This window comes from Lycorma delicatula, chromosome 12, assembly GCF_047948215.1.
Source record: "Lycorma delicatula isolate Av1 chromosome 12, ASM4794821v1, whole genome shotgun sequence".
In the NCBI taxonomy this organism is placed as follows: Eukaryota; Metazoa; Arthropoda; class Insecta; order Hemiptera; family Fulgoridae; genus Lycorma; species Lycorma delicatula.
In genome coordinates this window covers 72,156,558-72,182,952 of record NC_134466.1, presented here as the reverse complement: position 1 = coordinate 72,182,952, position 26,395 = coordinate 72,156,558, and the positions used below count along the sequence as shown (strand labels likewise).

Genomic DNA, 26,395 nt, shown 5'->3' with positions numbered 1-26,395 from the left:
TACTGAGGAAGGACATTATGGATTTAGAAGAGGTGTTGGAACAAGGGACGCAGTAGGGCTGCTAAGAGACATAGGTGACAGGTACATGGAAAGGAGCCAAAGAGTCTATGTTGCATTTGTCAACCTAAAAAAGGCATTTGAGAGAGTTAGACAGGTTAGATTACTGTTAATACTGAAAAAGTTGACTGGAAAGAGAGGCACCTAATAAAAGTGCTATACTATAACCAGAGAATAAAAGTGAGGATAGGAGGTGAAATAACAGGAAGAATAGAGATTGGAAAGGGAGTGAGACAGGGATGCTGCATGCCACCAACATTGTTTAGTATATATCTGAAAGAAATAATCAAATTCTGCCTGAATGGGAAACGAGAGATAAAGATCAGGGGAAGGAGAATAGAATGTACACGATTAAGATAGGAAATTAAGTTTTAGAGCAGGCGAAGATATTTCAGTACATAGAAAGCTTTAAAAATAATACTTTTAACAACTGCATTCCAGTGACTTTCTGGCGAATTTACAGTTTTTTTTTGTTTTTTTTTAAATTAAAGATGTTTTGAAAATGTTAACTTCTACCAAAATGTGATGCAATTAATACTATATATACTTTTCTGTTTTTAATAATTATACACAGTGATTCAGGAAGAAAGGAAAATAATTCGGTTAACTGATTCGAAAACCTTGAATTAAGGAAAAACATTTGTATGTTTAAATATATGTCCAAAAATGCTTTTATACAGTTATGGCTAGAGAAAAATTTTGCTTACATTTCAGTTCACCTGGTGAAATGAGGTATTATTGAAATTGTTAAACTATATATAATCGGTACACTTGATGGTTTTTTGAACAAACAAAACAAAAAACTGAAAAAACAAGTAAACAGGTGTCAGAACTGTATCTCACATAGTTTTCACGATATCTAACATAAAACAGAAAAATTTGATGATAAAAGACAGGTTATTTTAGGTTTATAACCTAAAATATAGGTATTTTAAGGTAATATTTTTATTTTAAGGTATTTTAACCTAATATAGTTATTTTAGGTTTATAATTCAACAACTTTGTTAATTGACCAATATGCATATGGTTTTTACAAAAACTTGTGCTGGATTCAATTCTGAGAAATTAATGTAATAAATTTGATAAAAATTACTTTTATTATTAACTAGAAAAAAGGCTAATATTTTACTGATTTATGTTTCATTACAAATGATTTTCTTAAATATTTTTGCAATTGTAACTAATTAATGTTCATGAATTTAGCGTACTAACAACAAAAAACATTTACAATTAAAACCTTTAAAATTCTGTGAATTTTATTTGTTTTTTCCAGTTGTGAGTTTTTAACATAGCTCTAACCCCACCCAATGTTTTCCTTTTTTATCCTCAAAACACAAACATAATTTTAGATAAATCGTTCATATCAAGAAGCGTAAATCGTTCGAATGAATGGATTGTTTGATCGCTGCGTGCAGCTGTCCGGTGCACCACCATTGGTCTGCTCTGCGCCAATAGCAGCTAAAATAAAAATTTAAGCACATATAACAAAAAAACAAACCTACACAAAAGAAAAACAAATCTAAATGTCAAAACGTAATGAAAGTAAAAGCACTTGTTTTTAGTACAATAAATGTAGACCTTTGAAAAATTTGTAAAAATTTAAGCAAAGAACACAACTTATATTTGAATTATCAATGATATTGTAGATTGAGTAAGTATACATAATGATAACATTATATACAATGTATGGAAATGTGATATCATATCCCAATAACAATAGAAATGTTCGTATATTATTAGGATATTTAATGATTATCATTTTTATTTTTAAAATAAATCTTTTGCTTTATTATACAGAAAAGAAATCTTATTAATTAATTTAGCCAAAATTAAATTTGTTTTGAGAATTAAATCTAACCTATAAAACATTTTCATTAATTTATATAAATTGATAATAAATATAATTTATTATTACAAAGGATCATTAGGAAAGTTGTCGGTCTAATACAGAGATGGTGCATGTCTATAACCAGGGTTCCCAACCCTATACCTGTGAACACAATGGTGCACATCAACCAATTTCTTTGTGCCCACTGCAATGCGGTTAGGTGGCCTACTTGAGTAATGGTGGGTAGAAATGGATGATATTGAATTCTTCAAAGAAACTGATAATGATTTTGATATTCAGTGATTTTATTCAATAATTTTTACAATGCGTGATTCAATACGAAACTAGTAAAAAGTAGTAAAAATGAGTAATAAACGAGTAAATATCATGAAACAAGTAAAAAGAAATCAAATTCAAAATTATCGTCAGATGTGATCTGATAGCAATTGGATTCTGTGTTCAAATTCAACCGTCTGGACAGTCTTCGTATCTTACGATACTTAAGAAAAAACTTATTTTTTATATAAAGGCCTAGAAGAGATCAAGATGATAAAGTAGCGTAGAGAAATAGAGGAACTTGATATGAGGTCAAAAAGGTCTGTGAAAACCATAAGCCGTATACCAAAAGGTCGGTGAACAGAAACCGTAGAAGTTCTATAATGTAGGGTTTATTGTGTGGACGCAAAAATTGTAGAAGTTTATCGAAAAAAAAGTTGCATGCGGTCTCAAAATGTTAATTTTCAATAACCATAAATGTATTCACAATTTTGGCATACAATGTCTCCAAATTTCTTAGACAAACTGAAATAAAGGAAATATGAATCATTTAATATAAAAGTTATTAAAAAGTTTTTTTTTTATTAAAAGAATTGTACATACATTATATAAATCATTCCAAATGATCTGATGTATAAAATAATTAGTTTTAATAATAGTGTATATGCAATGCAAAAAAAGGAAGAAAAAAACTAGCTACAAACTGCAAAGACCCTATACTAAATAAGAGATAATTTATACCACTCTGTCAACCTTATTTAACTTTTGTGTAAAAGTTTTTAGATAAAAATTACATGTAAAATTTTTCTAACCAGTATGAATAGAGAGATGTCTTTTTAAATAACTGTTATGTCTAAATGATTTCTTACAAAAATTACAAGTGAATTTCTTCTCATCAGTATGAATAGAGAGATGTCTTTTTAAATAACTGTTATGTCTAAATGATTTCTTACAAAAATTACAAGTGAATTTCTTCTCATCAGTATGAATAGAGAGATGTGTTTTTAAATTTCTGTTACGTCTAAATGATTTCTTACAAAAATTACAAGTGAATTTCTTCTCATCAGTATGACTAGAGAGATGTGTTTTTAAATTACTGTTATGTCTAAATGATTTCTTACAAAAATTACAAGTGAATTTCTTCTCATCAGTATGAATAGAGAGATGTGTTTTTAAACGATGCTTTTGACTAAATGATTTCTTACAAAAATTACAAGTGAATTTCTTCTCATCAGTATGAATAGAGAGATGTGTTTTTAAATTTCTGTTACGTCTAAATGATTTCTTACAAAAATTACAAGTGAATTTCTTCTCATCAGTATGAATAGAGAGATGTGTTTTTAAATTTCTGTTACGTCTAAATGATTTCTTACAAAAATTACAAGTGAATTTCTTCTCATCAGTATGAATAGAGAGATGTGTTTTTAAATTACTGTTATGTCTAAATGATTTCTTACAAAAATTACAAGTGAATTTCTTCTCATCAGTATGAATAGAGAGATGTGTTTTTAAATGATGCTTTTGACTAAATGATTTCTTACAAAAATTACAAGTGAATTTCTTCTCATCAGTATGAATAGAGAGATGTGTTTTTAAACGATACTTTTGACTAAAGGATTTCTTACAAAAATTACAAGTGAATTTCTTCTCACCAGTATGAATAAAGAGATGAGTTTTTAAATTACCCTTTTGACTAAATGATTTCTTACAAAAATTACAAGTGAATTTCTTCTCATCAGTATGAATAGAGAGATGTGTTTTTAAATGATGCTTTTGACTAAATGATTTCTTACAAAAATTACAAGTGAATTTCTTCTCACCAGTATGAATAGAGAGATGTCTTTTTAAACTACTGTTATGTCTAAATGATTTCTTACAAAAATTACAAGTGAATTTCTTCTCACCAGTATGCATATAGAGATGTGATTTTAAATTACAGCTTTGATTAAAAGTTTTTTTACAAAATTTACAAGTGAATTTCTTGTCATCTCTATTAGTAGAGATATGTGTTTTTAAAATACAGCTTTGATTAAAGGTTTTTTTAGAAAAATTACATTTTAAGTTTTTTTTGACAACATGAATAGATAAGTGTGACTGTAATGTAGATCTCTGAGTGAAAGACTCCTGACAAAAAACACATGTGTGAATAGGAAGATGAGAAGATATGACATTCCTTTCTTTAACAGGTTTTTCTGTAATTTGCAAGCACTTTTCTTTAAAAGAAAAAGTGTTGAAATCTTCATATTCTTCATCGATGACATAATCACAAATGCACTTATATTTTAATTTATTGCAAACCACACATTTTGATCTCTGTAAACTACTTTCAGTAATTCTTTCCTCCACATCATTGATAACTTCTTCAATAAGATCCTAAAAAAACAAACGTAACTGTTCAGTTAAAAATCTATCGGAAAATTTGTTATTTTTAATAATTCCTACTACAAATTGACAACTTATACTTTAATATTAAATATCTTATGTTCATATTTAAGCAAGCACAATATGTTAGTTTCAGAGTAGCAAAAATAAAAATTTTGTTAGTATTAGCAGTTAAAATACAGAAAACAAAATGTAACACAATCAAACTATACGCTACATAGCACAGAAACTAAAACTTGTCAGTCAACAGGTAATTTCATAATGCCAAATAAAAAAAAACAATTTTTTTTAAATTTACTGTAGTTTAATTCTGTTAATATTGACTGAAAATAGAATCCTGGCAATAACTGTAGATATTTTCCAAACTCATCCCCAGATTAAGTGATTGGGCATTACATTTGTTCTTAAAAAATCAAACACACAGAAGAGTAATACGATCGGTTTATCATTTTTATTAGATTTTCATCCGCTGGATGAACTGAATGAAATGAAAAATAAGAGAAAACAGGCTTAGTACTGGATGGGTGAGTCAAGTAAATAATGAAAGAATTATATACTGAAGATCCAAAATTATATTAATTGACCATGAAAATGTCAAACAAAGAATTTTAATTTCTCTTTAATACATTCTAATACACAAAAATGAGAGTGCCATGAGAAAAGCAATGTATGCTGAGATAAAACCTGAAATAATTGTATGTTATTTACCTATAAGAGTGAGCTACACATTTGTCGAGAAATGTTATCACGTTTCTAAATCACATATATTCAGATTCATACCATAAGTTTTTAAAATGCAATTTATAATCTGCTGAGAAATAATTTGTCTTGTTTAAATGATTCTTAAATGTGTTCTGATTTTAGAGAACTCTATGAGCAACAAATAGATCTTTAAAAAAATAACAAAATTAATTAACACGTAGTAATGACATTTAGTGTTAGCTAGTGAACATCTCCCTCTATAAATCATGAGACCTTGCCGTTTCAGCAAGGTCTTGCCAGGGGTTTGAGTGCTCAGTGATACAGAGTAGCTGGACTGAAGGTGCAATCATATCGCAGAGGTACCTCTTGAGAGCCAGACTAAGGAATGATTCCTGAATGAGGGCAGCAGCTCTTTCAGTAGTTGTTAAGGGTGTAGGTCAGGACAACTTAAATGGTCATATCAACATCACTCAGTCCTATCAGTCATATCAGCAGTACTCAGTCCTCTGAGTACTGCGCAGCTGAAAGCAATGGAAAACTACAGCTGCTTTTTTCCAAGAAAATGTAGCTCTCTGCATTTTCGTATAGCAATGATTGAGGTGCCTTCCTTGGTAAAATATTCCGGAGGTAAACTAGTCCCCTGTTCGGATCTCCGGCTGGGGAGTACTAAGGAAGGGGTCACCAGAAAATTAAAAAATAACATTCTACGAGTCGGGGCGTGAAATGTTAGAAGTCTAAAAAAGGTTGGTAGGTTAGAAAATTTAAAGAGGGAAATGGATAGGATAAATGTAGCTGTAGTAGGAAATAGCGAGGTTCGGTGGGAAGAGGAAAACGACGTTTAATCAGGTGATTTTAGAATAATTGACTCAGGTTCATATAATGGGCAGGCAGGAGTAGGTTTTGTTACGAACAAGAAGATAGGGAAGAGAGTAGAGTATTTCAAAATGCATAGCGATAAAATCATTGTAATAAGGATAAAATCAAAACTTAAACCGACAATGATTGTTAACAAGCGCCTACGATGATGATGAAGTAGTGTGTATACAAAGAAATTGACAAAGCAATTAAACTCCTAAAAGGAGATGAAAATTAAATAACAGTTGGCAGACTGGAATGCAAGCATTGGAAAAGGCAAGGAAGGAAATATAGTGGGTGAATACGGGCTGGACAATAGGAATGAAAGAGGGGACCGACTTATAGAGTTTTGCACGAAGTATAATTTAGTAATTGCCAACACCCAGTTTAAAAATCATAGTAGAAGAATATACACATGGAAAAAGCCAGGCGATACTGCAAGACATAATCTATCTGATGATAGATTATATCATGTTTAAGCAAAGATTTAGAAATAAACTCAGTGATTGCAAAACTTACCCTGGAGCAGACATTGATAGTGACCATAATTTAGTGATAATGAAATGTAGATTGTTGTTTAAAAGCCTGAAGAAAAGGTGTCAGATGAATCGGTGGAATTTAGAGAAGCTTGAGGAAGAGGAGGTAAGAAGATTTTTGAAAAGGACATCGCAAGAGGTCTCAGTAAAAACGATAAAGCAGAAAATGTAAAAGAAGAATGGGTGAATGTTAAAAAATAAATTCTTAAAAATCAGCAGAAGCGAACTTAGGTGAAACAAAGAGAACTGGTACAAATCCTTAGGTTTCAGATGATATATTGCAACTGATGGATGAACGTAGAAAATATAAGAATGCTAGTGATGAAGAAAGTAAAAAGGAACTATCGACAATTAAGAAATACAACAAACACGAAGTGCAAACTAGCAAAAGAAGAGTGGATTAAAGAAATGTGTTCAGAAGTGGAAAGAGAAATGAACATTGGTAAAATAGACGGAGCATACAGGAAAGTTAAGGAAAATTTTGGGGTACATAAATTAAAATCCAATGTGTTAAACAAAGATGGTACACTGATTTATAATATGAAAGGTAAAGTCGATAGGTGGGAGGGATATATTGAAGAGTTATACGGAGGAAATGAATTAGAAAATTGTGTTACAGAGGAAGAAGAGTAAGTTGAAGAGAATGAAAGGGGAGAAACAATACTGAGATCTGAATTTAAGAAAGCATTAAAAGATTTGAATGGCAGAAAGGCTCCTGGAATAGAGGGAATACCTGTAGAATTACTGCGCAGTAAAACTTAACAAGAATTCTGTACAGAACAATTGAGAGGAGACTGGAGGAAGTGTTAGGAGAAGACCGATTTGGTTTCAGGAAACGTATAGGGACAATGGAAGCAATTTTAGGCATCAGATTAATAGTAGAAGGAAGATTAAAGAAAAACAAACCGACATACTTGGCGTTTATAGACCTAGAAAAGGCTTTCGATAATGTAGATTGGAATAAAATGTTCAGCATTTTAAAAAAATTAGGGTTCAAATACAGAGATAGAAGAACAATTGCTAACATGTACAGGAACCAAACAGCAACAATAACAATTGAAGAACATAAGAAAGAAGCCCTAATAAGAAAGGGAGTCCGACAAGGATGTTCCCTATCTCCGTTACTTTTTAATCTTTACATGGAACTAGCAGTTAATGATGTTAAAGAACAATTTAGATTCGGACTAACAGTACAAGGTGAAAAGATAAAGATGCTACAATTTGCTGATGATATAGTAATTCTAGCCGAGAGTAAAAAGGATTTAGAAGAAACAATGAACGGCACGAATGAAGTCCTATGCAAGAAAATAAACAAGAACAAAACAAAAGTAATGAAATGTAGTAGAAATAACAAAGATGGACCACTGAATGTGAAAATAGGAGGAGAAAAGATTATGGAGGTAGAAGAATTTTGTTATTTGGGAAGTAAAATTACTAAAGATGGATGAAGCAGGAGCGATATAAAATGCCGAATAGCACAAGCTAAACGAGCCTTCAGTAAGAAATATAATTTGTTTACATCAAAAATGAATTTAAATGTCAGAAAAAGATTTTTGAAAGTGTATGTTTGGAGTGTCGCTTTATATGGAAGTGAAACTTGGACAATCGGAGTATCTGAGAAGAAAAGATTAGAAGCTTTTGAAATGCGGTGCTATAGGAGAATGTTAAAAATCAGACGGGTGGATAAAGTGACAAATGAAGAGGTATTGCGGCAAATAGATGAAGAAAGAAGCATTTGGAAAAATATAGTTAAAAGAAGAGACAGACTGATAGGCCACATACTAAGGCATCCTGGAATAGTCGCTTTAATATTGGAAGGACAGGTAGAAGGGAAAAATTGTGTAGGCAGGCCACGTTTGGATTATGTAAAACAAATTGTTGGGGATGTAGGATGTAGAGGGTATACTGAAATGAAACGACTAGCACTAGATAGGGAATCTTGGAGAGCTGCATCAAACCAGTCAAATGACTGAAGACAAAAAAAAAAAAAAATATTCTTTTCATTTTTCCCATACAGGCATTTGAATTCGAAATTTAATCGTATTTATTTCGTCAAAATTTAAATTCAGATAAAAAACACACTTTTGAACTTACCGTATTCAATTTTTATATTATCACGTGATTTTCCGCATTTTTGTAGCCGCACACTTTGTAATGCTTCATTCTCTAGGAACGGAAAATATTTCACGTTCTTTTTCGCTGGTGAATCAGTTCTGCTCAAACAATTGGGGAAATAACACGACGGCATATTTACATTTGTATCAGAATAAATTTGTATAAAAAAAAAACACTGTTTAAAAGCGAGTAGTTATAAAATCGATTGAATTCTGAGACAAACTATTCGTGTAAAAGCTAAAACAGAATTGTGTCTTCAGAGAGAAAATTCTTTTCTGCTTTGTCCAGGTAAAAAAATGAGTCAGAGTTGTAAAACAAAACAGATTAAGATATCAAACCTGAATGCAGAACAGTTGTTCTCTTTATTGCACGCGGTTTAAAATGGTTTACCTAGAAAATCCCTTGCATTTCATTTGACTCGTTAGAAAAATAGGTTTATCGAATATAAAATTATTTTTCACTTAACAACAACTTTTTATTTTATTTTTATTTCAGTATTATAAAGTAATATTCATTTTGGTATCCGTAAAAAAAAAAGTAATATCTCATTTTCCCGTGTAAATTAGATTATTAAAAGCAATTTCTTTCAAAAATTGTTTTGCGATAATATTTTTAATTAAACTAAAAAATCATCAATTCTGAAGATCGACCAAAATAAATAATATCAGATCTTATTTATAAAATTTTGAAGTTACACTTCATAAGATGTGTCCCCTGTTTGTTTGTTTAGGTTTTCATTCGTTATTTTGAATTTTATCTTAATTAACAATCAATTTCAATACTCTTAAGAATCAATAGACTTGTATAAAATATTTTTTTTTATTAAGGATTATTAAAAAAAAAAATATGTTATTATATTTAATAAATATTGGATTGTTAGCTCGTTTAATCATTATCATGTATTTAAAACTTTGTAAAATTTTTGTACGACTGAAAACTTTTGTCCCAAAATCCTTTACTAATATGTTCAAATAACCCGGTAGAAAATGAGATTTTGGGACGAGCGTATACGCATGCGCGCCGAATACTGTGCTACATCCCGTTACTTTCATCATGCTAACGGTTACGAGATGGCTGCGTGTTGTATGGAAACTTGCCTTTCCAAAATCATTTTAAATTCAGTCAAATTGAATGCTAATTGACTTACTTATAAATAAGGTATTATTTTAATAAATAAAATCTTACAATATATATTTATTACCTTTAGTTTTACTATAACATCTAACGTATATTAAAGTATTACGGCCGTATACTCGTCCGTTTGACTGTGATGAGATTCGGCGTCCAGGTTCTTCGCTCGTGTCTACCCTGCATATTTGTTTTTACATTAGACTGTTATTATTGTGGGTGAGTACGTTACGTTAATTGTTTTAATAATTTTATTTTATTTACTTAATATTGTTTACTTTTATAAGACACAATTGCTTTAATTAGTTATTAAATAAGTGATTCTATTGCACGATATAAAAGAATTGTAAATAACAAATATGGCGGATGCAATACATTCGTAGTTTTGGTCTGCGTGGACAGTGATATTTTTATAAATTTTATTATTTTTCCTTGATTGTAATATGACTTGAGTTTTAAATTATTATTTTTTCGATTATTTAATTGTAATTAATGTAGTGATGTGGACCGAACGTAAATTTATTTTCTAGCCTAACACTATAAATTTAGTGCCAAGTGTTGTATCGAGTAAAAGTTTTATTTCTTTTATTCGGTTAATTATAAACTTCGTGTACATTAAGTGTTTGGTGTTTCTGCCGGTGTATTGAGAATTTTTTAATTAAATTCATTCTTATTTTGTTGTAAGAATAATTCATGTTATATAGTGGTGTATGCCTACTTGCTGACATTGTGCTACAGTACCTGTACGTAATGTTTTGTAGCAGTATGTATTTTATTTCTGTTATTTTTAATTCTTGAAAATTCCATTGAAAATTATTTTAATAGTTTCTTCTACAAATTTTACATATTCCTGAATTTGTGTTGACCATTGTGCCCTTCAACTTTAACATGTTAATTTTTACATATATGATAATGAAGAGGTAGGTTGTTTAGAAGTATAACACAATTATTTATATCTACGTAGAATATAAAATTTAATTTTTTCATGCTGTGTATATGTGTGCTTACTCGATCATTGTCAAAAATATAGTATAGATATAAATTTTAAGATATCTTAAAATCTTTTTTTCTCTCTTTTTTAAATATAAGTTTATGTGTATTTTGTTGTATTTAAATTATATATTTATTTATGTTTTCTATTTTACTTTATGTTGTAAACTCAAAATTAGTTATTAATCAGATAGGAGTACACCTCGGACATTTTTGTTGCTGCTATATTTTTTTTAATAAAAAGGAATTCTATTAGTTGAACATTAGTTACGGTTCACTTACCGACTTAAAAATATTTGCTTGCCTTTTTTTTTGGTGTGGTTGGTATAAATTTAATCGTTACTATTTATCTTCAGATTTTCTATTTTGTATGTATATATCAGGTGAACTTCTAATGTCATTACAATTAGAATCACTTTATAGTTTGTCTGATACCACGCCTTTTATGAATGTAATAACTTATAAAATTGTAAGCATTTTCCATAATAATTAACAGTTTGTCCAAACTAGAAAGTGCTGGCTTTTGGAGTTCTCTACGTGTTGAAGAAAGATAGTTTCATAAAACGATTGTAATTATTGCTTTTTCTTAATGTATATGATTATTTTCACTACTGATGGTATTAAATTGCATAACTAAAATTATTTAAATTCAAGAAATTTTTGTTGTAAAATATGGTAATTCTGAGCGATTGATCAACTTCAGTTTTATTCATATTACCATAGAAGATGTTTAGGATCTAAATGTCCGAAAGCATGTTTGGATAGCGGGTGACCCGTAAGTCCACACCATGTTAGTACTCTAGTTGATTAGTAATCAGTTTTTGGAGTTATTGAGATTTATTCTGTTCTGTGTTCGGAGTCTAGGGTTAAGGTTAGGAGTAAACCATAAACTAACCTTAATGGTCGTTAAGAGTCGAATCGAACTCTGATTCTGGTATTGAAGATGACTGATGGTGTTCTTTGTAAGGTGAGGTGACATCCATCATTCAAATGACCAATAGCATAGAAAATGTAGTATAGTCACTTTATAGTGACCATATTTCCATTTAAAAATAAATTCAGCCAAGTGTTACATGAATGCATTAAGTATTGTCATACCTTGGTAATTTATCTCCAACCTCTCTTCAAAAAAGTTTAACCTTAACTCAACTTCTTGACAGAATGGATTAGCATCTGAGCATGTATCGATGATTCACAGAACCGGTTGCTGATCGGTTAGACTACTGTGATAACACGCTGCTGACTTTAAAATTGCACATGTCACCTGCTGGCCAAACCTGCTTTCCAACATTTAGATTTTTTTCTCCTGATACTAAGGATATTTCCTATGATATATTAAAGTATGAAAAGAATTAAATTGATCTTCTAGTTATTGCGCAAAATTACTTAAAATAAACTTTCCATTCTAAATGCTAATGCATGTTGAATCATTAAAAATATAAATTTTCATTTAATAATAGTAGATGATTTTTAAAACAAAAGTATGTTTATAAAGTTTCTGCATTCAAAATAGAATAAATCAAAATATGTGTGTGTTTTTTGAAAATAAAAATAAATATCGGGTTATAAGATAGATTAAAAATTTGTAAATAATGAATTACAGACTTTGCGTATAAAAATTCATAATTTCTCACTTGAAAATTTCTGTTTATCGAATTAGCATTTCATGATTATTTTATCTGCATTTTAAATAAAACAGATTTTCTGATTGTAAATGCTTTAGGATCTGTTTAGTGTGAGCAAAAAAGACCATGTTATAATCTAATCTAAAGATGTCTTGGGAAAAATTTCTATTTCATTGAATATACTACTGTAATTTTACTAATATTATAACAAAGTAGCCGAGTATTTCCAAATCATATGCTGTGTCTGAATATTTTGAAGTTATTCGGTTTGTTAAATTTATGTTTTCTATTTGTTCTAATTTAAACAGAATTAAATAAATTTTTATTTTATGTTCATTTGGTTTTGTTGTTCAGTCAGTAACGATCTTTCCTGTTGTTCACAACCCTTCTCCCCCAAAAAAAGACAATACATATATGCATTAGTTTATGATTACAGCTAGGACATATTTTCAGTTAGTTCTGTTAATTGACCGCAACTGTTTTATAAGTTAAGTTACAACAAATATTAGTCTGCCATGAATTAGTATGCAACTGCACATTTAACCGACACACACCTTTAACTACACCTCCATCTCTCATGGTCGTCACTTACATCCAACACCATATATTTGTACCGATTTTTCTTTAGTTAAAATGTTAGCATTTTGCATAAAAACAATACAACTATTTTTCGTTTTTAATATCTCACGATTAATCCACGACTTATCTAATTATCTATAAAGGATTATTTCTGTCGCTTAATTAGTAATGTCAATATTGCATTCAGTGTATATCTATTTTATTGCCGAACTCTTAATAAAAAATTCACTAGGTGATTCATAACTGTCTCTGCTCATCTGTCATACCCTTATTCTTTAGCATTTTGATTTTATATTTTCTGTATAACAGTTTATTGTTTAACCTGTTCTAAAAATTTTAAGTATTAAGTTTGTTTTATCTTTTGTAATACTTATTTAATCGCTTATTTAAACATCGACATCCGGATAATTTATCTTTTAATTTAATTCACTTTTTTAGTTAATAAAAGAAGTAGGGTTATGTTTTTAACCGACCAAGGCTTAGCTTTAAAGAAATTTAATAGTCTGCAGTATTTTTGGCATTTTCAATTCCTTTATTCAGTTTATCGATAATGAAAACATCATTAATGTTATTTTTTGATGGATATAGCCCTTTATTTATTTATTTATAAAACTAGAATTAAATCATTAAAACAACTAAAATCTATCTTTACATTGTAACTTATTTTTTTGTTTACTGTTCGTACGATCTAAAAGCTCGGGTTGTAATTTAAAACAAGGTTATATTATCTTATCTTTTACTTGTTTAAACAAATAGTCTGCAAACGATCTTAAACTTATGTCGGTCTCAAAGTAATATTAACTTGTGGCGTTTATTCCTGACTATTCTGTAGGATTTTATACTTATTTATTTTATTATTGTTATTTGGTAAATCTATATACCTGTCACCGGATAAGATAATTTTTTTTTTTAAGGCTGAGTAGTAACGATTACAATTAAAAAACAAAAATTTATTTTGACAATCGATTCAATCTGTAAAGCGGATGAGACAGAAAAAAAATATGAAAAATAAACTGCAGTTTTTTAATTTTATTACCTAACTCATAAGATTTAAATTTTCTTCGATTTAAACTAAGGTTCTCCTCGTAAAACTGTTATATTCAGTTTCTGTACCGAATGAATATAATTCTTTATCTTGATGGTGAGCTTCATTCAAATATTCATATTTCCAATAAAACAATTTTTTGAAGTTCTTTTGTTAGAAACAATAATTATAATAATAATAATTTCTTAGATTTTTTGAATCAAACAAATTGAATTTGGAATTTTCCTTAAGTTTTATCGAATTTGATTCCTTAATAAGGCTTTATTCTACATATATTAATATGTGTGTACATTTGTAATTTTTTTTTATGAAAAACATTAAAATAAAAATAAAAATGTAATTTTTATTTTAAGTTTTATATAAACAATAAGTACAGCTTTTAATCACGTCTTTTTTTTCTCTTATAATTCGTTTGTCTATAAATAATTTATTTTATGATGATGTGATATAATTATGTTATGTTATTATTAAGTTCCAGTCAAAATAAAAAAAAATTATTTATTGAATAATAATTAGTTTTCACGTTTTTGTAAGATCTTTCTTTATGTTATTTTTAAAGGAATCTGAGTGATAAAGTTTCATCACAGCTTAATCTTTACATGAAAACCAATGAACTTGAAATAAATGATTTACACACTGTGAAGACAGAAGAAGAAAGGGAATTTTATCCGGGTCATGTAAGTATTTATAATTATTGGATATTATAACAAACAGGGATTAGTCTCTTGTTAATTTCATTACTTTGTGTGTGTGTGTGTTGCTATTTCAGTATGTTCTGTTATAAAAAATTGATTTTAATTCCGACTTATTAAATTGTGTGTGCATGATAAATGGTTAATGTGTGAGGGCAAAATTTTTTTGTTAAACTTCAGTAATGTTTGAAATGTATTTTGAAATCTTTCAAATTGTTTGAAATATTTTAACTGATAGAGCTCTCATTTTAATAAGCTCTGAGTGATCAGTTGTTAATTGTATTCACTTGTCGTATTTAAATATTTATCAGATTAGTAATTAAAACTTGACTCGATGCAGGTTAAACACAATTGTGACATAATTTTATTAATGAATTTTTTTGTTGTCTTCAGTCATTTGACTGGTTTGATGCAGCTCTCCAAGATTCCCTATCTAGTGCTAGTCGTTTCATTGCAGTATACCCTTTACATCCTACATCCCTAACAATTTGTTTTACATATTCCAAACGTGGCCTGCCTACACAATTTTTTCCTTCTACCTGTCCTTCCAATATTAAAGCGACTATTCCAGGATGCCTTAGTATGTGGCCTATAAGTCTGTCTCTTCTTTTAACTATATTTTTCCAAATGCTTCTTTCTTCATCGATTTACAGCAACACCTCTTCATTTGTCGCTTTATCCATCCGTCTGATTTTTAACATTCTCCTATAGCACCACATTTCAAAAGCTTCGAATCTTTTCTTCTCAGATACTCCGATCGTCCAAGCTTCACTTCCATATAAAGCGACACTCCAAACATATACTTTCAAAAATTTTTTCCTGACATTTAAATTAATTTTTGATGTTAACAAATTATATTTCTGACTGAAGGCTTGTTTCGCTTGTGCTATTCGGCATCTTATATCGCTCCTGCTTCGTCCATCTTTAGTAATTCTACTTCCCAAATAACAAAATTCTTCTACCTCCGTAATCTTTTCTCCTCCTATTTTCACATTCAGCGGTCCGTCTTTGTTATTTCTACTACATTTCATTACTTTTGTTTTCTTCTTGTTTATTTTCATGCGATAGTTCCTTCATATATATATCGAAAATACAGTTTTCGGGATTTCTTAAGGGGTGCGACGGCTTACAGTATATTTGAGAATATTAATAAAATTGTTTGGGTTATTATTACGATTATGTTCCAAAATACGTCTGGTAAAATTAGATCGTTGCTAGTCGGTGTATTCTTTATGACTGCTATGATACAATAGAAGTAAACTATTTTTTAAAATTTTAATCCTCGATTAGATTTTAACCTTAAATATGAACTAAATATAATTCATATGAACATAAGAAGCATAAGAAAAAGAACTAAATATAATTCCTATGAACATAAGAAAAAATTTTGATGAAATTTTTTTTTACTTAAGTAATAGTAAAGTTAAGTTTCAGATTATTATATCGACCGAACTTGGATCGGTGATGACATTGAATTTAATTTCAGTTTAGGTTATAACGTATTTATTATTCAAAATAATAAACTCGCAAAGAGTGACTGGTATATGTTTATTTGTAGATAAAAATATTAAACACGAAATAGTGTAACTAGAGTTAGAAAATGCAACACATCGGGTCGGTCTAGTAGCGAAAGCGTCTTCCCAAATCAGCTGATTTGGAAGCCGAGAGTTCCAGGTTCAAGTCCTAGTAAAGTGACTTATTTTCATACGAATTTGAATACGAGATCGTGGATACCGGTGTTCTTTGGCGGTCGGGTTTTTAATTAACCGCACATCTCAGGAACGGTCGAACTGAGACTGTACAAAACTACATTTCATTTACACTCGTACATATCATCTTCTGAATACCTGAACGGTAATTCCCGGAGGACAAACAGGAAAAAAGAAAGAAAGAAGAGTTAAAAAATGCGAATTCAGTCGGTATTAATTTTAGAATTAATAACGGGAACCGTAAACTGATTGCCGTTTATCGATCGCCTTTCCAGAACATACGTTCTTGCCTGACTAGCTTAGATGCTTATCTACAAAATATAAAGACGGATGATAACGTAGTTTTAATAGGGGGATACGAATTCGAATATTATTGATAATAATAAGCTAATAAATGAATTTCATTTCTTAGTATTGTGCAATTATATGAATTTAAATCACGTGTAAACAAATCTATACGATTACAAAACAGTCTCGATGACGTAATGCTGTCGACCAGCTGCGTAGACAATATTTTCTTTAATAGCGGTTCCGTTGGATGAGTGACGTGATCGGGGCGACCGTGAAGACTGCCATCATTGACCATTACTATACTTTTTTTCATACGACACTTAAGACAACAACCGATAATATTATCATAAAATAAATTATGATGAACTTAATCTTTCTTTCTCCTGTTTAGCCTCCGGTAACTACCGTTTAGATAATTCTTCAGAGGATGATATGTATGAGTGTAAATGAAGTGTAGTCTTGTACATTCTCAGTTCGACCATTCCTGACCCACCGGGTTGGTCTAGTGGTGAACGCGTCTTCCCAAATCAGCTGATTTGGAAGTCGAGAGTTCCAGCGTTCAAATCCTAGTAAAGCCAGCTATTTTTACACGGATTTGAATACTAGATTGTGGATACCGGTGTTCTTTGGCGGTTGGGTTTCAATTAACCACATATCTCAGGAACGGTCGAACTGAGAATGTACAAGACTACACACTTCATTCACACTCATACATATCTTCCTCATTCATCCTCTGAAGTATTATCTAAACGGTAGTTACCGGAGGCTAAACAGGAAAGAAAGAAAATTACGTTAAATAAAATAGACTAATATTAAATAGATAAAAAAAATTCTGTTTAATAAAGATTTCTATTTAATATTAAAATAGAAAAAAATAAAATAAATAGATCTATCTAATAATATGGCTTCCCATGGGGGACTGAGTGTAAGGCTGCTGGTGAAGTGATGCAGAAACCTCGTGCGATCATCGATTGGTAATACACGTATAATGAATGCTCGTAGGGTGCTGTTTTGGGAGGTGCAATGGGATCTTCTTATAATATTTTTGCAAACAATCGTCCGATTTTCAAAATTTGTTACTTAGTAGATTGAAAGCTAACTTTTGCGTTTATCAAATACTTTCGATTTAACAAATAACGGTTATTCGGAAATATTGCATCTTCGCAACCGATCTTCCGATTTTCAGAATTCAAGCGGGGTGTTTACTAGTATAGAAAATCATAATGGAACCAAACCAAAAGAAAAAGAACAACGTTTGTCAGCAGTTTCTTTTGGGCAGTCGTGTTTTTTAATTTTTAATATTCATCTCTTGTTTATCTTATAATTTGTTTTTGTAATTTTTTTAGACGTAATCTATATAATGTATTATTGTGTCTCGATCAGAATGAAGGTTTATCTATAATAATTAGTTTTATAATGTGAGATTTGCCGGTTCGAATACTACCTGCTGCGAGAGGTTAAAATTTGTAAACCAAATCGAAAACTCTCCGACTAACTCATAAAGGGTACATTGATGGTGGTAGTTTAAGATCAGGCATGTTCCTTTACTAAAAATATTCTTTGTGTATCGTCGACTATCAAATTAGGCTAATTTTAACGTCTAAATTTTACCGTGATCGCTTGCTTGTTTCTATTTTTTCTCGAGAACAATCGGTCGGTGTTTTTGTGCCCTCGAGTGTTTCTTTATTAATAAAATTTTACTTTTTAAAGGACCTGCCAGAAAATTTTCAATAATATTTTGAGCATTTTTGTCAGGGTATCTTAAAATCTAAGAAAGTTTTGTTTGTTACGTTCTGTAACCAAACGGTAGACGGTGACGTGATTTTAAACTTTTTTAGTTATTAAAAAAAAGCGTAAGTATCTCTAATATTTCGTACCACGAGTACTAGAAGAGTAGCACGTGACTTTCCCGTTCCCTACTCGTTGAGCCGAATACAGAATCGGACACCATTTTTGTCATTCGATCAACTTTTGTAATAATTTCACCAAAAATTAATGTTTAAATCAGTCGAAGTACGACCGAATGATTTTTTTTAAATGTAACATTTATTACGACATTACAAAAAAGTGTAAGATTTGTAAAAAAAAAACTTCATTCGCGAACCAGGTTGTATTTTCGAGGGTTAAAAAACCCCATGAAAACGCTTTCGTGCTTTTAACGCAATAGTTCAGTCTTTATTTATTAACTGTTCTATAATGTATATCCAACGAGTTAATTGTTAAACAAATATTTTGTTTAAAGGAGAAGAACGCCGTTCGAAGTGTAAGACCCTTTTTTTTTTTCTATAAGATAATTTTTTTTAGATTTCTTTGAGAAGAGGAACGAGGTAAACGCTAGTTTTAAGTTAAAAAAATTTTTTAAAAAATTAATTTTCTTAATTTATGTCCTTTGAAATGTTCTTTAAATTTATTTTCAAAGTATTATATGAAAAAAGTTTCGGTTCGGTTCAAAATTTCCAAAAAAATATTTGCAATCGCATTTCTTGAAATTATATTTGTACAAATAAAGAAAATCAATTCAAGGTGATAGGCTGAAGTAGAAAAGGATTTATTCTAAGCGATATATTTTTGTTTAAAGAAAGATAAAAATTAGTTTTATTGCACCCGATGAGGTGTGTGTTATTATTATTTATGTTTTTTTTTTAAGTTCAAACTCACTTTTAGGTTTACTAATGTAGATGTAAATACTGCGTATATCTTTGTGCAGTAAAATTGTAATTTAAATCTACTGTTAAAACATAATTTTGAAAATTATCAAAATTCTGATTTTGTTTAAAAAAATAAAACGTCGATTATTATTATTAATATTTTAATTATTTTAAATGAACTATCAGAATGTAATGAAATTTACTATACGTTCCTGTTATCGGGTTACAAATAATAAATATATATATTCGTTAACCTCTTTGATGTAGCGAAGGTTTTTCCTCTATTATTCTCTACTTTTCTGCCGTAAGTAATTTTTACACGTGTACGTTGAATGAAATGCGATAAAAAAAGCATTGAATTTATTTCAAACGCTAAATTCCAAGTCCTTAATGTTATATGAATTTTCTTATAGTTATTTGATTTACTCGATTTAACTTTATGGTTTTGTACTTACTATTATTTCGCCTCTCAAGCGATGATGAAAATATATTTTGGGTTACCTTGACCGGGCAGTGGAGTTTATTATTAAAGAACTTTGGATCCGACTAATTTTTGAATTCGGCTGACCGATTTCACTTATTACTTTTGTATGGAAAAAATTACGTTACCATTTTTGCGTAATTAGCAGATTATTTTGTTAATTGAGGAATTTAACTGTGCAACAAAGTTTGTTTATATTATATTTTTACGATGTCGCTGATCTTTTAGTACGGTTATCTGAATTCAAACGCGGTGCTAGTTTCTTTCACCGCCGTAATGTGGACATCTACTTTGTCGAATCAAAATCGTAATGCATTTTAAATCCAAGATAGTTCCAAATACTGCGTTAGGTATTAAATAAATACTATGTACTGTACTGGAATTTTTCTATTTTGTTAGTTTTTATATAATGAAGGTAGAATGTGATACGTACTAAATTTATCAAACGCTATTTTTACCGAATTCCCGATAGATTTTAATTTAATAAATAATTCAAAGGATAATTAGCCAAACCTGTTTTATTACGACGAAATTCAGTTGTCATATACCTCGCATAGTTTATTCTTGGTTTACGAATTCTGTATGCGATTGTTTTAAATTTTATTTTATTCCAAAACCATACCGAAAATTAACTACTAGTGAGCGAAATTACTTTCATATGTACAGGATGAGAGACTTAAAACCGAACCGACCCGGTTCGAACTGTAATTATTAGTGTCACTTTTAACATTGCTGCTACTAGGAACTCCACTATTAATTGTTTATTTTATTAGTCTCGTCTAGCGACGGGCATAATCGAATTGAGATTAATCGGACGGCTCATTTGAAATATGAATGTTACTTATTTTTTTCACAAGTACAAACATCGAATAAGATTAATTACTGTTGAATAATACTCTAATGTTTTGACTGTCTACGGCTTATTGGCGCCGCAATAATGCCACCCGAAAAATTATTTTCTGCAAATGCTGCGGTTTCATTTTAATTATCTCATTCTCAATCAGTAGTTTTTGTTAATATATCTTGCGTGTTAATTCGTACAATGTTATTTATTACTGTTTACTAAATTTACTTTTTATTCTTTGGCGATGGTATTTTTACGAAAAGAATTCGCGTTCAAATTTTATTTGATTACTAGCATCCCTCGTCGCGGGTTCGCCCGTACTATATGCGTAAAGAACTTCAAACATTTGGAATAGATTTTTAGTAATTACGTGTGGACTGTTGATCTCAAGATTTATCGCTATTCACAATTACTTGTTAAAAGTAAAATGTTAAGATAAAATTCAAATTCCAAATTCTCAGATTCAAATTTTTAATAATCATATCAACATAAGTCTTGCTCGGCTTTGTTTTCCTTCGGACGCCGGTTTGTGATATTAAAAAAAAAAAAATATTTCTCAGGAGCGGGTAAACCTACATTAATTAAATTTAGAAAATCTAGTTTTTTATTTTACAAAATAAAAATTTTGAAAACTTCACCTTCAAAATGGCGGCCATCATAATTTTTATTCGTCAATATCTTTGTAATTGTTTGATAACATTTTTACTAATTACAAAATTTATTAAGCATTTTATTTTGAACAAAATGACGCCTCACTTTTAAAATTCCGTTGACAAACAATCAAGTTGTAGCAGACAACCCGGGGCAGTACGCTTTTGGACCGTAATGGAAGCTGATAATTATTTTTTCTGTTTCTATTACCTCCTTTAAATGTAATAAAAATTATCAACTTTTAATATTTTAAAAGCCCTCGTATCCCTTCTAAGTTATATGCTTGGAAATGTAAAAATTTTAAAAACATTTAATCAAAGACAAAAATTATATTCGTATAGATAATGTAGTTTTAAATAGTTATTTCATTTAATTCTGCAGTCTAAACATTTTATTTGCCTTGCCTATGCGATTGAGATATATGGACGCACAATTAGAACGCATAGTCAAAAGACCGAGAGAATAAAAGAAACGAACAGATTTGTTAGTTGTTCATAATATTACTAGCTCACTCACTATCATCTCTCTCTTTCTAACATGAGTTACAAAACTGTTTTTTAATATACTGGACAGCTGTCTATTAATAATGATTTATGTCTTGGTTGTCTGCGGTGTCACTTTGTTTTTTAACGGTAATGTATTATACTACTGTAGTCTGCAGTTGCTTCATATCTTTTTTTTCTAATGTACTTAAATCAGTTATATTCTTTCTAATAAATACAATAACATTTCTTCAAAAATATCTTTTTTAATTTGAATATTTTTATATTTGAATTTATTAAATAAATCCCTTGTACCAGTTTAGTTAGTTACACTTTCTTTTTCATTCATTTCTTTCCAAAAATAATATGATTCTAAATTATAATTTTCAATTATTATTAAATAATCAGATGTTTTACCATCTCTATTACGTACACACACAGTCATGTAATAATGCCTATGAAATTACATATAGTCTACTCATTTTTATAAGTACATAAAATTTTATTTCGCTAATAACTTTTGATTTTTTTTTTCATATTTTTTTATTATTATTGAATAATTATTTATTGTAAAATTCTTTTTACAATCACGGGTTAATAATTATTAATAAATCAATATATTTAATTAAATAAAATAATGTTAAAAAATGGAAAGGAGATGTCTGATCGAACCGATATGCCTTCCCGTTATAGATCCAGATATTTCATAAATTGAATTTTCATTTAGGTTCAACTCTAGAACCGATGGAAAAAGTATCACTTGTGATATATCATTGAAAAGCTCTCGATGAACGCTTATTACTGCGGTTAAGAAAAAGTCCAAAATCAAATTTGTTTTGGATTTTGGTTTATTGGATTCCTTAGATGTCAAAACCTGAAGATCGGCTGAAAACCACATATGCCCGAATCCGACCGATTATAATACTTTCCCTTGTAGAGCTACAGCTCTGCTATAGCACTACGTAGATGGGAAAGTGAAAACGCTAATATTGTGCAATATTAGCGTTTTCACTTTCCCATCTACGTAGTGCTATAGCAGGAGCGCATGAATATTTCCTACCGAGTTAAAGCAGTGTTTATAATCAATCGTTTCAAAATAGAAAGGAAAAAATTAACACGTAGCGTTGGACTGTTTGTCCCGGTCTCTTTTTACAATTGTAATGGATGTAAAGATAACAAAGCACAAGAGATACCGGTTAGAGCAGCCTTCTATGAGAACAGTGATGTTTACTAAAAAGCCAGTCCGTGTATCGAGCGTAGTAAAAAATCCATTGTCAGCTAAATATTAGTTGAATTTTTTCTGCAGACTCTGCACGCTGATATGTTTGACTCGATGAAGAAGGCCGTAGGAAACATATCATTTCTCGCATTTTTTGGTAAATCTGGCACATGATTTTTTTTGTTCTTGAGGATGGCTCTACTGTTTTTAGAAGTAACTGGGATTCATTTCAGGTCATCTACAACTTTATGTCCTTATGGAATTTAATCGTACATAAGAACGCATAGTCGTATTTGCTGTAAAATATTAAATCAAATATTATGGATGTGTAATAATACATATATGTACTGTCTTTTTTTTTTTTGTCTTCAGTCAATTGACTGGTTTGATGCAGCTCTCCAAGATTCCCTATCTAGTGCTAGTCGTCTCATTTCAGTATACCCTCTACATCCTACATCCCCAACAATTTGTTTTACATACTCCAAACGTGGCCTGCCTACACAATTTTTTCCTTCTACCTGTCCTTCCAATATTAAAGCGACTATTCCAGGATGCCTTAGTATGTGGCCTATAAGTCTGTCTCTTCTTTTAACTATATTTTTCCAAATGCTTCTTTCTTCATCTATTTGCCGCAATACCTCTTCATTTGTCACTTTATCCACCCATCTGATTTTTAACATTCTCCTGTAGCACCACATTTCAAAAGCTTCTAATCTTTTCTTCTCAGATACTCCGATCGTCCAAGTTTCACTTCCATATATAGCGACACTCCAAACATACACTTTCAAAAATCTTTTCCTGATATTTAAATTAATTTTTGATGTAAACAAATTATATTTCTTACTGAAGGCTCGTTTAGCTTGTGCTATTCGGCATTTTATATCGCTCCTGCTTCGTCCATCTTTAGTAATTTTAATGCCCAAATAACAAAATTCTTCTACCTCCATAATCTTTTCTCCTCCTATTTTCACATTCAGTGGTCCATCTTTGTTATTTCCACTACATTTCATTACTTTTGTTTTGTTCTTGTTTATTTTCACGCGATAGTTCTTGCATGGGACTTCATCTATGCCGTTCATTGTTTCTTCTAAATCCTTTTTACTCTCGGCTAGAATTACTATATCATCAGCAAATCGTAGCGTCTTTATCTTTTCACCTTGTACTGTTACTCCGAATCTAAATTGTTCTTTAACATCATTAACTGCTAGTTCCATGTAAAGATTAAAAAGTAACGGAGATAGGGAACATCCTTGTCGGACTCCCTTTCTTATTAGGGCTTCTTTCTTATTGTCTTCAATTGTTATTGTTGCTGTTTGGTTCTTGTACATGTTAGCAAGTTCTTCTATCTCTGTATTTGAACCCTAATTTTTTTAAAATGCTGAACATTTTATTCCAATCTACATTATCGAAAGCCTTTTCTAGGTCTATAAACGCCAAGTATGTCGGTTTGTTTTTCTTTAATCTTCCTTCTACTATTAATCTGAGGCCTAAAATTGCTTCCCTTGTCCCTATACTTTTCCTGAAACCAAATCGGTCTTCTCCTAACACTTCCTCCACTCTCCTCTCAATTCTTCTGTATAAAATTCTAGTTAAGATTTTTGTTGCATGACTAGTTAAACTAATTGTTCTATATTCTTCACATTTATCTGCCCCTGCTTTCTTTGGTATCATGACCAGTTTGTATAATCTATCAATCGCTTCCTCACCTGCACTGCGCAGTAATTCTACAGGTATTCCGTATATTCCAGGAGCCTTTCTGCCATTTAAATCTTTTAATGCTCTCTTAAATTCAGATCTCAGTATTGTTTCTCCCATTTCATCCTCCTCTATAACACCATTTTCTAATTCATTTCCTCCGTATAACTCTTCAATATATTCCACCCATCTATCGACTTTACCTTTCGTATTATATATTGGTGTACCATCTTTGTTTAACACATTATTAGATTTTAATTTATGTACATTATTAGATATATAGATATATTGTGTGATCCATTAGATATATATATATATATCTAATGGATCATAATGGATATATATCTATTATCTAATATATATCTATATATATCTAATATTATATCTAATATATATATATTAGATATATATCTATAGAATATAGATATAATATAATATATATATATATATATCTATAGAAAAAAGTTAATAAAGAAAGGTGTTTTATTATGTCCAATTCACATCGGAAGAAGTGTTAAGAGTGTTGTCTTTCTGTTCTTATGAGTTCATACAGCGTTTAACCGATGAAGTACATATCTTTTATTTTTAATAAAGTTTCATTCTGATTTATAAAGTCAGAACAAATATTTAAAAGCTTGAAATTGTTCGGGTCATTTGTATTTAAAGGAAATACCGTTTTTTTTTGTTTAAAAAAAAAATTAAAAATTGCAGGCTTCAAATTACACGAATGCGGTTGCTATTCAGTTTTTCCTTTGGTGGCTTAAACATTCATAAAAATTTTGATCGAGTTATTGTCTAGTTTAACCCTAACTTGCTAAAAAATCAGGATAACACAGATAAAGGCACCGGGGACTGATCAACTTGACTCGGATATTTTCTATCATATGTTGCTATTTTCTATCAGAGCCGCTTGGCAGGCTGTTCTCGGGGTGCCTAAGCTAGGGTTGCTTTTCGACTTGTTGGAAGGTGGCTTTGGTGAGGGTGCTCTTAAAATCAGGAAAGGATCCGAGTGAGATCAGCAGTTATCGACCCGTCAGCCAAATTGCTTGAAAGGCTGGTTGTGGAACGCCTCTGGAAAGCATCGATATGAACTCGCTTCTTAATCGAGGCCAGTACGGCTTCGTTAAAGGGGTTGGAACCAAGGATCGCATCTTAAATGCTCTTGCCGAAGTGGAAAGCGCCGACTGTAAATATGTGTTGGCAATTTATATTGACATAGAGGCAGCATTTCCATCCTTATGTTGGAATTCTCTTCCTTTTTCCTGTTTAGCCTCCGGTAACTACCGTTTTTAGATAATACTTCAGAGGATGAATGAGAATGATATGTATTGAGTGTAAATGAAGTGTGGTCTTGTACATTTTCGGTTCGACCGTACCCGAGATGTGTGGTTAATTGAAACCCTACCACCAAAGAACACCGGTATGTGTTGGAGTTCAGTCCTCTATGAGTTGGAACGCCGCAATGTTCCCGTAGCCCTGCATGCCGTAGTGCGTGACTATTTGTATAAGCGTACGGCTCTGTTTAGAGATACATACCTGTATCTCGGCTGTAGAAACGTCCGTCA

The 26,395-nt window shown here is 30.4% G+C and overlaps 1 pseudogene; it reads left to right on the top strand.

Moving 5' to 3' along the window:
* The first annotated feature begins 9,815 nt into the window (after positions 1–9,815).
* Positions 9,816–26,395, top strand: part of LOC142333483 (dynein axonemal heavy chain 10-like) — a 97,518-nt pseudogene continuing 80,938 nt past the window's right edge.